Raw genomic sequence first — 16952 nt, 5'->3', positions numbered from 1 at the left:
ACCCCTCCGGCTCTCTGGGGGGGCGTGCAGTGCCATAGATCAGAGGCCGGGGTGGTCAGCGGCTCACTTCAGCCTGCCTGTGTGAAGGGCAGAGGCCTGTGACTCACTGTGCTCTTTGCCCCAGTCCACCCTACACTGATTTCTATTCTCACGACCAAAAAAAAAAAAAAAAAAAGGCAGAAGAGAACGACAGAATGGTGAAAAAATTTAGAACCCGACAGCACCCCAATCTGTGAGCCCCTTTCCCCAGAAAGCAACCTGTGTGTTCTATCAGCCAGTGAAAACGCTTTTGCTTAATGTTCACTCCCATGGACAGAGAAGAATTTCTCCTTTCCCACCCCACTGGCTTCTAAGTCCCTGTTTCTTCCTTTGCAATGAGAACAAAGTCATTATCAGATGACACCACATTCCTGAGGGTGCCCGGACCCCTGCCCTCTGGAAGATTACATCCAGTGACTCACACAAACTAAGCAGGACCTGGTGTTTAAAGCCCTGGGAAAAGATCAATTAGTAATTTCTCTAACGCGCTGCCAGCTAGAAAACAAAGGCTTCAAGTGTTTTTGAAGCCCACTGATGTGCATAAGAAAGTGCGTTCATGACATTGTTCAGAAAAAGTATGCATATTATTTGTGGGGGATGGGGGAGAGACAGAGAGAGAGAGAGAGAGAGAGAGACAGAGAAAGAGAGAGAGACAGAGAGAGAGAATGTGTCAAGATCAAACATTAATGAAGAATAAAAAAGCCTGGGAGCGCCTGGGTGGCTCAGCTAGTTAAGCATCCAACTTCGGCTCAGGTCATCATCTCCCAGTTTGTGAATTCAAGTCCCATGTCAGGCTCTGTGCCAACAGCTCAGAGCCTGGAGCCTGCTTCAGATTCTGTGTCTCCCTCTCTCTCTGCCCCTCCCCCGCTTGTACTCTGTCTCTCTCTCTCTCTTAAAAATAAACTTCCAAAAAATTTTTTAAAAAATAGCTGTGTGCTGATAGTCTTAAGGGGGAAAAGGGGATAAGAAGATGGAGGATGCCCAAGGGGATGACAAAACCTGGACAGGAGAGCACTCTCTCAGGTGCAGGGTGCTCTGAAAACTGGTGAATGACAATGACAGTGAACCACTGATGTGCACTTCTGCGCATGGGGTCGATTTCCAAGAACTTTGCATAAATTCACCCGTGTACTCCTCCCAAGGACTCTGAGATTAGTAAGGACTATTATGATGAAGATTGTAGCATTACAGGTGAGGAAGAGGTGACTGTGTTCAAGGACACAGAGGTGGTGAATGGAGAAGCCAGGTGACCCCAAGCAGCCAGGTTCGGGGCTCTCTCTCGGGAACTGCCTCTCTGAACCAGATGGAGTCAGGTCCAAGAGATGTGTGTGAGCACACGTGTATGTGCGTGTCTGCCTGTGTGTATGCGCGTATGTTCGGCAAGCACAAGCACATGGTCCTAGCAAAGGGGCAGCGCCTACAGAATTCTGGGGGCAGGAAAGAGCTCAGCAGGCTCCACGAATTGATGGGAGGCCAGGGATGCCGGAACACAGGGTTCCACAGACAGTGACAGAGGTGAGGCTGGAGAGCAGGCAGAGACACATCGCGTGGAGCCTTGAGGCCTTTGTAAGCAGACGGCCGTGGCCCCCGGGGGAGGGGAGCGCCAAGATGGACACACAGAACAGGTCATTCTGCTACAAGAAGGGGGAATAATTAAAGGCATTCCTGCCTCCTAGTGAATCTATATGGAAACCACAGGGAAAAGTTCTCACTACCTGAATTAAATATTGACTTACTTTTAAAATCGCCAGACAGAGGGCGCCTGGGTGGCTCACTCGGTGAAGCGTCTGACTCTCAATTTCAGCTCAAGTCTTCATCTCACAGTTTGTGGGATCGGGCCCTGTGTTCGGCTCTGCACAGACAGGGTGGAGCCTGCTTGGGATTCTCTCTCTCTGCCCTTCCCCTGTGCACTCACCTCACAAAATAAATAAATAAACATTAAAAAAAAAAAACCACCATAAAAGTCAAAGGCAAAGGACATAAAAACTAACAATATTTTTATAATAAAAGAAATTTTACAATAAAAACACTCCTGCAGGGGTCCCTGGGTGGCTCAGTTGGTTAAGCATCTGACTGGCTCAGGTCATGATCTCACAGCTTATGGATATGAGCCCCGTGTCAGGCTCTGTGCTGACAGCTCAGAGCCTGGACCCTGTTTTGAATTCTGTGTCTCCCTCTTTCTCTGCCCCTCCCTCCCTCCCTCCATCTCAGTCTCTCTCAAAATAAATAAACATAATAAAAAAAATTTTTTAAACACTCATGCAAATCAGTAACAAAAAAGCAAACGTCCCTTTGGAGATACGGGCAAAGGACATGAACAGAGAATTCACAGAAGGAGAAATAGAACTGATTCATAAATATATGACCAACGCTCACTTGTCCAGAAAACTGGATAAAGTTGTTTTTTTTTTTTCTAATTCTATACTCTAATGTTAAGAAGAGTATGGGAAAGATATCTCTTGCTACTGTCAGTGAAATTTGTAAACTGGTTCAGATCTTTCAGGTAATATACATCAAAAATCTCTTTCCTGAACTTATATTAAATATTATTTAAAAATTTTTTTTTCATGTTTATTTTTGAGAGAGTGAGAGAGAGCATGAGCAGGGGAGGGGCAGAGACAGAGGGAGACACCAAATCCAAAGTAGGCTCCAGGCTCTGAGCTGTCAGCACAGAGCCCGACCTGGGGTTCGAACCCACAGACCATGAGATCATGACCTGAGCCGAAGTCAGAAGCTCAACCAACTGAGCCACCCAGGGGCCCCTTATATTAAATATTATTAAGAGCAGCCTCAAAACTAGTTAGGAGGGCATGCATTGACATATATGTCCAGAGGAAATTTCATTAAGCACATTCCTAAACTAGAATCTTCAGCAACTTTAACTAATTATGTTGACAAAGACACCACCAAAAAAGAAAACTACAGACCGGTATCTCTGATGAACACACATGCAAAAATCTTCAAAACATTAGCAAACTGAATTCATCAATACATCAAAAGGATGTTTTACCATGATCAATGAGGATTTATTCTGAGGATTCCAGGTTGGTTCAATATTCACAATCCCATCAATGTGATACATCATCATATTAACAAGAGGAAGAATAAAAACCCTCTGATGATGTCAACAGGTACAGAAAAAAGAATGTGACAAATTAACAACATCCATTCATGATCAAAACACTCAACAAAGTGGGTTTAGAGGGAACATGTCTCAACATAATAAAGGCCATGTATGAAAACCCCACAGCTAATATCATATTCAATGGTGAAACACTGAGGGCAGCTTTTCCTCTGAGATTATGTACAAGACAAGAATGTCCACTCTCACCACTTTTATTCAACAGAGTACTGGAATTCCTAGCCACAGCAATCAGACAAGAAATACAAGGCATCCAAGTTGGTAAGGAAGAAGTAAAACTGTCATTACTTGCAGATGACATGACACTCTATATAGAAAACCTGAAAGACTCCACCAAAAAAACTATTAAAATAAATCAAATCAGTAAAGTTGTAGAATATGAAATCAATACACAGAAATCTGGTGCATTTCTATAAACTAATATTGAAGCAGCAGAAAGAGAAATTAAGGAAACAATCCCATTTATAATTGTACTGAAAAGAATGAAATACCTAAGAATAAATCTAACTGAGGAGGTGAAAGTCCTGTAAGAAAGAAACTGAACACAACACAAATGGAAAGATGAGAATATCATTAAAATGTCCATACTACCCAAAGCAGTCTACAGACTCCATGCAATTCCTATCAAAACATGAACTGCATTTTTCATAGAACTCAAACAATCCCAAAATTTGTACAGAACCACAAAAGACCTTGCATAGCTGAAGCAATCTTGAAGAAGAAGAACACAACTGGAGGTATCACAATCCCACATTTCAAGATATGCTACCAAGCTGTAATAATCCAAACAGTATTGGAATGGTAGAGAAACAGACACACAGATCAAGAAATAGGACCGAGAGCCCAGAAATAAATCCACGTCTATATGGCCAATTACTATATGACAAAGGAGGCAAGAATATATGATGGGGAAAAGATAGACTCTTCAATAAACGCTACAAGCACAAGAATGAAACTGGACCACTTTCTCACTCCATACACAAAAATAAACTCAAAATGGATTAAAGACCTAAATGTGAGACCTCAAACCATAAAACTCCTAAATGAACACATAGGCAGTCACCTCTCTAACCTGTCTTCCAGCAACATATTTATGGAGATGTCTCTCAGGAAGGGAAACACAAGCAACAATAAACTACTGGGACCACACCAAAATCAAAAGCCTCTCCACAGTGAAGGAAAACATCAACAAAACATAACCTACTGAATGGGAGAAGGTATTTGCAAATGACATAACCCATAAGAGGTTATTATTCAAAATATATAAACAACTTATATACAACTCACCCCCCCCCCCAATAATAATAATCTGATTAAGAAAGGAGAAGACCTGAGTAGACATTTTCCCAAAGAAGACATTCAGATGGCCAACAGATACTGTGTGGATATGTATGTGTGCGTATGTATGTGTGTGTATACATAGACACATATACATACATATAATGAAATATTAGCCAGAAAAAGGAATGCAATCTTGCCCTTTCTGACAACATGAGGGACCTAGAAGGTATCGTGCTGAGTGACCTAAATCAGAGAAAGACAAATACTGTATGATTTCACTCCTATGTGGAATCTAAAAAACAAACACAGAAACAAATACAAAAAATAGACTCTTAAATACAGAGAAAAAAATGGTGGTTCCCGGAGGGAAGGTGGGGGGAGGGTAAGGCAAAATGGAAGAAGGGGAGTAAGAGGTACCAACTTCAGTTACCAAATAAGTAAGTCAGGAAAACGAAAAGGTACAGCACAGGGAACAAAGTCAGTAATACTGCAATAATGTTGTCTGGTGACAGATGGTGGGGACGCATGGAGTGAAGCATAAAATTGTCAAATCCTCTGTTGCACCCTGGAGACTAATAGAACACTGTGTGTCAATGACACCTCAATATAAAACACATAATGCAGCAATGACTACCGATAGAGAGAGGAGTTTACACTGCATCACGTAAAGCAAGTTGCATTGTTGTATTTGAAACTCTTATTTAGGCAGATGCATACAGTAAAATCTCTGTAGGACGTTAACAGTGGGTACTTAACGGCACCAAGACTGCATGTTTCAATAAGTCTTTTTAAAATTTATCTACGTGTCTTTAATTTTTCTACAGTCAACATACATTGCTTTTAATAGTAGGCAAAGAAAGAATCTCGACCGTAACATAACAAGGCTGAAGTGTCTCATAAAGGGGGTCAGAGACAGGAGATTCAGTGTAGACTGAAAAGCAATCAGGAAACGGTGTGGCAGAAAGGGACTTCAGGAAGCATCTATGTAAGTCTAAATCCTCATTCACTGATTAAGAAACCATCTACCCCAACCCAACTTCATTCACCTACTGCCTGATGATAAGCACAGCCCTGGACAAGGTTTCTAGAACTAAAAACTGAGAACCATTGTTTGTTTATCCAAACTCATCCTAACCCTGCCCCACATGACAAGAGTGCATATATGTGGTCGCTGCAGGACTCAACTTCTGAGGGAAGGGTCCGCCGAGCTGGAGCCCAGACGCTACCTGTCTTCCACGTCTTCCTTCCCCCCTTCCTCCTCTCTGGAAGGATGAAGCCCCTCCTGCCTCCCCCACCTCCCCCTCCTTACTGGGTCCCTGCCTCCTTGTCAATTGTCTACATTTTTCCTTATTCCAATGTCACTGTGTCCAAGCTTCCCCTCCACCCTCACCCCGACCCCCCCTCAGGTGGCATCCCACCTTGTTCCTTCCTTTTCCAGCACATCCTAGAGCCGGGTATCTACACCTGTCCCTCCTCAGCTCGTGATGTCAGGAAGCACCAAGAGTAAGGTTTCACAGTCAGGAAGCCTGGAGTACACATGTCCACCTCTGCCAATGACCATCTCCATGACCTTGAGTGAGCAAGTCACTTAATTCCTCCTTCCCGTGTAAAACAAGGTGAGTTTTACCCAGGCGCCCCAGCTCCCTACAGCTGTGTCATGAGGATCCGGTGAAGCAATGCGTGGGAAAGTGCTCTGTGAGCTCTTTCGACTGACTTCACACTCCTGTTATTATGGTCTCCTCGTCACCTGTGACCCGTCAGCATGGACGGAGGCAGGGATGGTGACGTGGGATCTGCAACGGTGCGCACAGTGTTAACACTAACGACACAACAGGGGCACCTGGGCGGCTCCGTCGGTTAAGCCCCCGACTTCAGCTCAAGTCGTGATCTCGCGGTCCGTGAGTTCGAGCCCCGTGTCGGGCTCTGTGCTGACAGCTCAGAGCCCGGAACCTGTTTCGGATTCTGTGTCTCCCTCTCTCTGACCCTCCCCCATTTATGCTCTCTCTCTGTCTCAAAAATAAATAAATGTTAAAAAAAAAATTAAAAAAAAATTTTTTTTTAAAAAACAACAAAAAAACCCCCACTAACGACACAACAAAGTGAGCACGGTAGACTGCTGTGAATCATAAATTAGATGATAATCGTGTCATTCCAAACAAGAATAACCTCTGTGATTCCTGCTTTGCTTTTTTATTTTTTTTTTAACTTTTTAAGGATTATTTTTGAGACAGAGAAGGACAGACAGCATGAGCAGAGGAGGAGCAGAGAGAGGGAGACACAGAATCCGAAGCAGGCTCCAAGCTCCGAGCTGTCAGCACAGAGCCCCACGTGGGGCTCGAACCCACGAACCGCGAGATCATGACCTGAGCCGAAGTCGGACGCTTAACCACCTGAGCCACCCAGGCACCGCCCCCTTTTTTAAAATATAGGAGCATAGACTTTTGGAAGGTGGTAAGAGGTGACAATTAGCTGAGCACATCCCAAGAGTCAGGCACTGCTCCCAAGCACCTTACATCGGTCATCACCTGCCACCATTACAAGAGACATTTCAGTATCATTTCCCTTTTCCTGTTGGGGAAGCTGAGGCAGAGGAGTCCCGCCATGCGCTGAACCCAGGCGTCTAGCTCTAGCTCCCTGTCCTGCAAATCATCCGTGACACAATGAAGACTGGGGTGGGGACCAGGCAGGTGGCCACTGCTCTAAAGTATTAGAGGCAAGAGTATGGACCTGAGCAAGTATACCTAGCGTCTTTTAAAAAAACAAAACTAGGGGCGCCTGGGTGGCGCAGTCGGTTAAGCGTCCGACTTCAGCCAGGTCACGATCTCGCGGTCCGTGAGTTCGAGCCCCGCGTCAGGCTCTGGGCCGATGGCTCGGAGCCTGGAGCCTGTTTCCGATTCTGTGTCTCCCTCTCTCTCTGCCCCTCCCCCGTTCATGCTCTGTCTCTCTCTGTCCCAAAAATAAATTAAAAAAATGTTGAAAAAAAAAAATTAAAAAAAAAACAACAAAAAAAAAAACTATTCAAATTGCAACCTACCCATAATGCTGAGGGCTTGGGGTCACCAGATACCCCTCGTGAGAATATAAACTTTTGAGACCATCAGCAAGGTCAATAAAAAACCCCAACGTTCCCACATCCCCACGGACTCTGCCAAGCTGCCTGTAGCAGTATGTCCTCGGGAAATAATGGATGTGCTCAAAAGTCACACGTAAGGAGGCAGGGAAGGGACATCATTCTATCGCCATGTAACTGAGCAACATATGCTGTAGAGAAAAGGGAATAAGCATCTTCTTAAGGAGGAGAAGTAGGTGGAAAAAAGCCCATTGGTATGTTCTGAGTGGGTTTACCAGCCGTGTGAGAGGTTTATTTATCAAGTCATGTACCTGAACCTCAATTTTCTTACGATGGGGATAAGAAAAAACCCACTTCACAGGGTGGTGAGAATTCACAAATTGATATAAGTGCTTAGGATAGAGCCTGGCCTAGGGCAGACATGTGATAAACGTTACTCGTTCGCACATATCTGGCAACTTAACATGCAACACACACACATCATTACCAACATTTGTAATATGAATACTGCAAGTCATGCACTAAAATTTTAACAGGCATTATCCCTACAAGTGAAACAACAGCCTTTTTTCTTTTAAATTCTGTTTTCTAGATTCTCTTTAGTTGAATAAAGCCAGCAATATATTAATATTTAAATATCTCCATTTTTTCCCAAGTAGCCTTAATAATACTCCTTTCCATCTATTGCGTTTCTCTAATATAATCCACTTTCTGCATAGTGTGTGTATGGAAATAGGGTACTTCTGTTGATTTAATCTGAAGAGTAATACATTTCCCCTTTATTCTTCAGAGCCAAACAGTTTGCTCATATTTCTTCCGATAAAGTCCTTTCTGCCCTCTAATACATTTGCAGATGAAGAGTACCCCGAAAGGATTTTAGAGCATAAAAGGTAGGGAGAAAGAAGGGATCAATGTCTCCACAAAGCAAAGTTAAAGGACACAACGTGGCAAGTTAAGGACAGCCATATGGAAAAAGGACACCTCACCTCGATTATGTAAGGCCGGAAAACTACCGCAATCAATATTTCAACTCCATTCCCCTAGCGTGGTCAAAAGATGGAGACAATTTGATAGCTCGGCAGTCCGTCCGGGGCTGCGACAATCATTCTGGAAGAAAAGGAATCTCGTTGAGGAGAACAGGATGGCAAAATATGCTTGATTACTGGAGACAGCTATGGAGTTGAGAAATGAGCAGAGTTAAGCCATTTTCCGTGATTGGGGGGCGAGGTGGGGGTGGGAGGGACGGGCCAGAATGACAGAGAGCCTACGAGCTCATGCAGGCATGGGTCCCCCTCGCTCTCGGTAAAAGCTGGGTTGCTTGCTCTTTCGGTATCTCCCCATCGCTTCAAAGACAAGGGCTGTTCCTCCCAGCCTCTCACTGGCACTTCCAACACTGTTCAGGTGTTTGTCGGCGGGCCTAGAAGCCGGCTCAAGAATACCATTCATTTTCATATTTTGGTATCTCTGTCATTTCAGAGTCAGACTACTCCGTAAGAAGCACATGGCCTTTCCCTGAAAACCAGCTCCACCGAGGATTTTTCTCGGCATGTGGCAGTTCCCTGGGATTAAAACCTCGGGATTATGCGCAAGCCATCCCCCAGCACCACTTTCCCTTGAACATCCCACTGTTCCGTGCCCCGTCTTTCTCACTCCGGTCCACCACGCCTGGCAAATACCGGGGCACCCCCAGCCGCCGACAGCAGCGGCCTTGACCCTGGCCTCTCTCTGCAGACCTCCGCCCGCCCACTCTCTTGCAGACCCGGTGTCCCTGTCCTCTAACCTCTGCCACCCTCAACAGCCCCCTCTCTCCTGGGCCTCATCTTTCTGGGCTATAAAATGAAGAACGGATTAAAATGTCCTCCCTCGATCTTCATTGTGCTTTGAGGTCAGATGTCCCCGTGCTTACGTCCCGCCCCAGCCGCTTGGCAGAGTTTACACAAGTCCTCACAAAGGGGGCCAGCTGACATCTACCCCTAAGGTTGCTGTAACAGGAAAGACTATGAGATCCAGGGCATGGGTTACAACACATGCTTGAGAAATACTGGTCATTCCCACCCCACCTTATAGGAGATCTCCAACTCTCGACTTTTCTGGTCTCCTCATTTCGAAATCCAGCATTCCTTACATGAGGATCCTGGGTGGCAACAATATTCTCTTCCATCAAATATCAACTCCTCCACGGACTTTCAGAGGCTTCCATAACCTAGCTCTAATTTATCTTATCTTCCTCCAGCTTACAACAAATAATTCCGGTCCTAGTCAGGCTAAGTCTTACTATGTTCCAAAGAACACACCCTTGACCCTTCCTTTGCTTCATTCCTCATGCAAGATACTGCTCTTCTTATCCCTTCTGTCAAAGCCCAGCTGAGCCTGTGGCCCCAGTAATGCCCATGTTCCAGACACTTGAACCCTCACACAGTGTCTTAATGGCAGTGTCCGTTGTTTTGTGTTTATTAAGTATAGTGGTCCAGCTGGAAAGGGACCGCTGTGATCATTTTAACTTAGTTTTACAGGTTAGCATGGACCACGAAGCAACCCAGCATTTTTTGGATAGCTTTGTGAGTGCTTTGTGAAATTTATATGCCTTTGTGCCTTGAGGTAATAAGACTTTTTTTTTTTTAAATTAACTCCACTTTCATTTGCCTAGAGAGGCTCACACAGGAGCCTGTTTCATCAGCGATGAGGAAACCGCGCATCCAGGGGCCTCCTCGCGGAGCCAGGAGAGGAGCTCTAAGTGCGTCCGATGCCTGTGGATTTTGTGTTGAAGCCAATGTGTTCGGATTTGAAAAGCCATCTTGCGATAACACTCTCGGCAACAACAGGACTCACGGTGGAAAGAGGATTGGCTGCTAGGCTTTTACCTCCAGAAACACGACGGCTGAAGTTCCAGGACTAAAGGAAGCGTGATGACAGAAGACACAGTGAAGGATCAAGGGAGACACAGGAGGAAGAACTTAAGGAGGAGATACAGAGCGAGGGGATACAGAGGCAGAAGAAACAGCATGCAGGTGCAAAGACCGCTAGCCCAGGGAAAGATGAGCGACGTCGAGGGCTGCGGATGGGGACAAACACGATGTCACGGAGTTGAGCGCCTAGTAAGGCAGCCACAGGTGACCCCTGAGGACAATTTGTCATAGGGGAGACCTGTGCAGACCACAGGGGACTGAGGACAAACCAGGAGGGCAGACGGAGACCAGCAGAGACACTGTTATCAATAAGTGTGCTAATCAAGCCACCGAAACAGCTGCTTATCTCGTATCCTGAAGTTCACCGGGCTTCAACCAATAAAAACGCCTCCCCCCATGCATGCCCTCACTCCTCGCTTCTCCACGGGCACAGAGCTCAGTGACCAAAAATAACCGACGGCAGACCCTTCCAACCTCTCTCTCCCCACACCCCCCGCGGTGCCTGGTTTTGGCTCTCTAAGACACCTTCTAGAACTAGCCAACAGCCACCTGCTATCAACGCTCAGCATCTAAATTCGATTGTCCGGCCTCAGGTAAATGCCAGTTATCTGTTTATCAGAGGGAAAAATGAACCCAGACGCTAAAATGTGTCAGCTGAACAGGAACAGAAGTGCAGACTCAGGTCAGATACCTTTGGGTGAACTATATCATTGATCCTCAACTGTCAGAAAGAGAACTTTCAACTTCTACTTCCTTCAAAAGCATGCTTGTTCTTTACTGTAAGTTTAAAAAACAATCAAATATGAATAAAGAAAAAAAAAACGATCAGCATTAGCCTGTTTTTAATCTTCTACTTTGTTACGCGTGCATGATGCATTTATAAACACAATACACGAATGTGTCTCTATTGACCTAAAAAGAGACTCCCTAGCAGAAGGATTTCCAGCTGTGTTTTTAGTAACATTTCTCTCTTAACGGTAACACCAGGGACTACTCCCGTCTCCCTGCCAATACTAAGCCAGGTTAACAGCTTCTGCTTCATTGGTTCCTCTGGTCCTTCTACGTTCTGTGTTAGTCAACTCCCCTCTCTCCCCTCTGTCACATGTCTTTGCTGCTGAAGAGCCATTCTGGTCACGAGATAAATATTTCTGTTTAGGAACCAAGGCTACTTTATCAGCCACTACAAATGTAACCCGTGACAGTTTACTTTCCAACATTCCCAATACCCTCTAAGGGTCCTCCGCTGGTTATAGGTTAGCGACAGCTAGGGTAACAGTATACGTGTGAACCTATGCTTTTGGCGGGGGTTAAGAAGCACTGTTGCATAAATATTTTAAGTAGAGCCTGTACTGAAATTCTAGATGAAGAGGCATTCACCGGTCCTCTGTGACATGCTGGCGGCCCAAGGTAGCAAATTTTTATTGACGCTGTGAGCAAGCCTTGCCATCTGCTGGGGGGGGGTCTCAAAGATTTCACCCTAAATGTATCCCCATCCACACCAAATGTTTCTATTTTTTTTTTAATGCATTAGCTGCGCTGTGGGCCAGGTAGTGCATGACACAACGGCCAAGGACGGTGGGTGCTCGGTGAAGCTGTCTGCAGTCACAATTACTCGTCGCTTTGGGAGCCCAAGGGCACAAGTGCACAGTGTATGTGCACCAGGCGGGTGAGTTTCCCCGCAGCAATATCACCACAACCAAGTCATTCATCGCCAGAGAAGGGAAAAAGAAACCTCTCCCTAGGCTTTCATGCATGCACTGAAGATTTATGGAAAATGCTTCGGGATGTGAAGGCTACTTCTCCAGAAGAAGCAGGTTTCCGGACTGCCCTGGGAAACAGCCCAACGATAGATGTCCCTGTCCCCCTTGCTGGTGTGGGGCAGGGACAGCCACCCACAAATCTGGAGCCCTGAGGAAGAGCAGGAGACGCCCCCAAAGCGGGGATCCGACTGTGGGTGACTGCAGCTCTAGGAGCGCAGGGGAGACAGAGCCTAGCCTCTGCCCACATGCGGCCAGCATGGGGACAGTCCCCCTGTGGCAGGAGGCTCCTATATTCGTCTCTCCCCACTGCCCTCATTGCTGTGGCTGGAGGGCTCTAACTTCTCTGCTTCGGGGAGGCTGCAGCCAGATTTTGTCAGAATAGGGCTGAAGAGGAAAGCAATTGTCCCCTAAGGAAAGTCTTGCGGGAGGGCTGAGTGGGAGACGTGGAGGAGCACAGGAATGCACCTGCTCGGTCGGGGTGGCAGACACACAGGAGGCCGGAGGGAATGGCAGGACTGCTGCTGTGACAAAGTACCCTCCCCAGCCTCAACTCTCACCCAGAAGCAGCAGGGACCGGTGCGAAGAGATGAGCCAAGGGTGGGGGGATGGGTCTTCCAGACCTCATGACATATCATAAGAATGTCGAAGTCTGGGGGGGCACATGGGTGGCTCAGTCCAATGAGCATCTGACTGCGGCTCAGGTCATGATCTCGCGGTTCATGGGTTCGAGCCCACGAGCTGTGCTGACAGCTCAGAGCCTGGAGCCTGCTCTGGACTCTGTGTCTCCCTCTCTCTCTGCCCCTCCCCTGCTTCCACGCGCGCTCTCTCTCTCAAAAATAAAATAAACATTAAGAAAATAAAAATAAATTAAAAAAAAAGAACTTGGAACCCTGGCACAACCTTGCTGGGGTGTGTGGGAAAGAGACCCAACGTTAACCTTTCTGCTACCACCCTGGAGTAGAAGATGAGTGGATTGAGAAAAATACAGTATTTTTTTGCACCCTCGAGTCTGTGGACCAAGATTCATTCTCAACTTGAATTAACAACTCCATGAGCAAATGAGCTCATGATGAAGGTAAATGGCTTAACAGCTAGTAACCTATATATTTTTCTGACACTATCAGTTGAAATGCATAGATCTCCGTCAGATCAGGATGCCATTCAAAGTAAAGGACCCTTTGAGAGCAGAGGCTCATGAGGCTTTTGCATCACGCAGACATTTACTGTGAATTTTGGCCTTGCTCGTCACCAGAGCTGTTTTTAAAGGCGCAGCACTGACAGAGACAGGTGTCACTGGAGGCATCACCTGCTGGCATTGAGGAGGCCTCATGGGGTGGAGTCACTTTGGAAAATTCACTGTCATCCTTGACCCTGATTCCCAGTCTGGCCCAAGGTCTCTTAGGTCCAACACTGAGCTTTTCTTGGGGCCAAAGAGGATTCCTCCCCTAGAGCGTGAAGTTAATGAATAAATCCACAGCAACACGTTCATGGTATGCGTGGGGGGGATGCTTCGGTCCCCTCCACATGAACTACTCCCTTCTTTGGAATCTTCTGATCCAGCTACAGGGTCAGAGGGGACTCTCCCGTACTGCCTCCTGGTACACACACATCTCACCCAGCCAAGGCCTCGATGGGCCCCACGGAGGCATCAGACCCATGCTAAGCAAGATGCTTCCTTCCTCGGGTTTTCAGCCAGGCTCCAGATGCAGGTGGCTCTGCCCACAGAAAGAGCTGATGTGCAGAAAGGAGGGGTGAAGCTGAGGGCAGTCGAGACGACAGAGTTCTCCATGTTCCCTGTGCTTTCCCTTTGACCCTAGGTTTTCTCAGAGGGTCCTGGATTGCTTGGGGGTACTTTGGTATCCCGAGAAAGCCCTCCTTAGGTTGGTTTTGATTCTCACAGCCAAAGACGCCCAGCTGAACACCATCCTTTCCCTGTTACCATGTTCTCCAGCAAATAATCAGATGTTCCTTGCTCTTGTTCCTTGCCTTGCTCGGTGAGCACTGGACCAGACCAGAGAAGGGAGAGCCAGGCTCGGGGGTGGAGGGGAGAGGTGGGGGTGCCTGCTGTAGACCATGTTTTGAACCTGGAATACCTCCAGGTCTAGGCCTCTCGTCCATTTTCAGCGTGCCTCCCTTGCCCATTTGTGCCTCCCTGAATCCTATTTTTCTAGGCTTGCATGCTGACTATTCTACTTTAGCTGACGTTTTACTTACGTACACACATACATACATATATACATTCCATTTCTCCTCCTTTATTCAGCTGTACTATTTCCAGCTGTAGACATTCTATGAAGTCAAGATACAAAGATAAACCCCCAAGAGGGACGTGAGTGCTCTGCTCAGTGCCCACTCCTGGTATAGGCTTGTCATCTCAGAGGTGGAATTTTTACCACAAATTGAGCGTATGTTACAAAGACAAGTTAAACATTATACAGAGATGGGAGAAAACGGTCGTCTACAGTAACATCAGGTTTTTTTTCATAGAAAATTGGTAGGGTCTGGTACCTTCTCCCATAAACATGCACGTACAATTTATTTATTTATTTTTTTAAGTTTATTCATGTATTTTGAGAAGAGAGAGAGCATGCACATGTGTGAGCAGTGGGCGGGGGGGGGGGGGGTGGTTAGGGAGAGAGAGAATGAGAGAGGGAGAATCCCAAGCATACTCCATGTTGTCAGCATGGAGCCCGACATGGGGCTTGAACCCACAAACTGTGAGATCATGACCTGAACCCAAATCAAGAGTCAGATGCTTAACTGACTGAGCCACCCAGGCATCCCTACAATTTCTTGAGCTGGTAAAGAATAGTCCAACTTGGTCATGGGTATCTTTTTTTCAATTGTCATACTTGATTTTATTCCTTAAAAACTTGCAATGATGTTGTAACAAAGTATAAATCTTGCTGTTTATTATGTATGTATTTAAGAAAAATCAATGGTGAGAAACACTTTTTTCTTTTTTTTTTTTAAGTAGGTTTCACGCCAAGTGTGGAGCCCAACGTGGGGACCAAACTCAACACCCTAAGATCAAGGCCTGAGCTGAGATCAACATTCAGATACTTAACCCATAGAGCCACCTGGCCCCCCATTGTGAGATATATTCTCCAACTGTCCGGGGGGCGGGAAATTAAAATATATTTAATTTTTAAAATTTTAAAGAGAGGGTTCAATAAAAAAAGCTTTTCTCTTTTAAGATTAATCAATCAGAAATGAAATCGTTAACTGACATGTAAACTATTTTTTTTTTTTTTTTACCCTTCGTGGCTTGACAAATAAGAAGAAGAAGAAGAAGAAGAAGAAGAAGAAGAAGAAGAAGAAAGGAAAATGACACACTCAAGAGACTGCACAGGAAAAAAGGGCATTCAGTCATCCAAAGTATAGTTCCTTACCTGGTATCTACATTTTATAAAGGAGGAAGAACATTTCCACTTAGGGCAAAGAAAACAAAATTACTTGTATGTGTGTGACCCAATCAAAAAGTGCTTTCTCTCTGATGGGGTTACCAAACATGGCTCGATTCTGCCACTTAAACCGTAAGCCCCAGGACGGAAAGTTCCATACCTTCCAGCACTTCTCTCCTTTTTCAGTTCTCTGTAGAGGAAGTGACTACATCTGGGAATGACCCGGGGGTGAGGTGGCAAGAGACCCCTTCGTCGGACTGAGGGAGGGGTGTGCAAGGAGGTAACCATTAGCTATAGGCACTCTGGAGAATGCCACATGTCAAACATCTTTACTTCCCGAGAAAAGTATAACAAAAGGTACCATTAAAAGAAACCCCAGGGGTGCCTGGGGGGCTCAGCTGGTGGAGCATCAGACTCTTGACTTCAGCTCAGGTTATGACCTCAGGGCTGTGGGATCGAGTCCTGTGTCAGGCTCTGCACTGACACCGTGAAGCCTGCTTGGGATTCTCTCTCCCGCTCTCTCTGCCCCTCCCCCCTCTCAAAACAAAAACAAACCCCCCAAAACCCCCAACACCGAAAACCACTGGTTCTCAAATCTAAGCATAAATCAAAATTGAAAGCATAAATCTATTAAAGCACAGACTTCTGGTCCTCACCTCAGAGTCTCGGAGTCACCAGGTCTGGGGTGAGTCCTGAGGACCGACATTTCTAACTAGTTCCCAGTTGATGTTGCACCACTGCTGATGGTGAGGGTGGGGGGGGGGTGGGGGGGAGGGCGGAGCGGGGCAGAGAACCACTGTTTTAGAAAGAGAAGCAAATGAAGGACATGAGCTCTTTAGCTAAGGATACAATCTTTGTGTTAGTAGCCATTGTGTCAATATCCACCGATAGGGAAATTCATTCAACAGCAGTTTACCAAACCCCTTAGCTACAGGGAATCTAATGCTTTACGAGAAGGGCAGGGTCCCTCCTGCCCTCCTCCACACACCCAAGTAAAACTACTACTCCAGGAACCTCTGTATCTCCAACGCACAGCCTCCAGAAAGAACCGAAACAGAACTCCCGGTGGTTATCCGTCAAAGGACCAAAGCGAATGTCTGGAGCTGCCGTTGAGAGTGAGAGCCCAACTAGAAAAGGATGAAGAAGCCATGAGAAGCAGAGTAATGGCACACAGTAAGGGCACGGGAGGGAGACGGAATCCAGGAGACCTCTGCTTCCTGACCTACCCTTTCTCTGCACCTTCATCAGTCAGGTCCAGGGAGTCTGTAAGGGTTTTCTGTGCCAGGGCCACCAAAAGTGCTGCCCTACTGCCTGAGACCCCAAGCAGATCTATCACCCTGACGACTCCAT

At 46.2% G+C, this 16952-nt stretch overlaps 1 protein-coding gene and 1 long non-coding RNA gene across 3 annotated transcripts in view; one reads left to right on the top strand and one right to left on the bottom strand.

The window, feature by feature from the left end:
* KANK1 (KN motif and ankyrin repeat domains 1) overlaps window positions 1-16952 on the bottom strand; it is a 210605-nt gene that overhangs the window by 131080 nt on the left and 62573 nt on the right. For both annotated transcript variants that reach the window (XM_058695771.1, XM_058695772.1), the window contains exon 2: window positions 8519-8639. The gene's annotated coding sequence lies outside the window, so the exon portion shown is untranslated. The remainder of the gene's footprint in view (window positions 1-8518; window positions 8640-16952) is intronic.
* Window positions 11702-15356, top strand: LOC131492111 (uncharacterized). The gene is made up of 3 exons (XR_009251859.1): window positions 11702-11845; window positions 11970-12104; window positions 15176-15356. It is a non-coding gene; the product is annotated as an uncharacterized LOC131492111 (long non-coding RNA).

The sequence above is a fragment of the Neofelis nebulosa genome, chromosome 12 (genome assembly GCF_028018385.1).
Source record: "Neofelis nebulosa isolate mNeoNeb1 chromosome 12, mNeoNeb1.pri, whole genome shotgun sequence".
Classification (NCBI taxonomy): Eukaryota; Metazoa; Chordata; class Mammalia; order Carnivora; family Felidae; genus Neofelis; species Neofelis nebulosa.
Note: the sequence above shows the minus strand (reverse complement) of the source record. Positions and strands in the feature narration are given on the sequence as shown.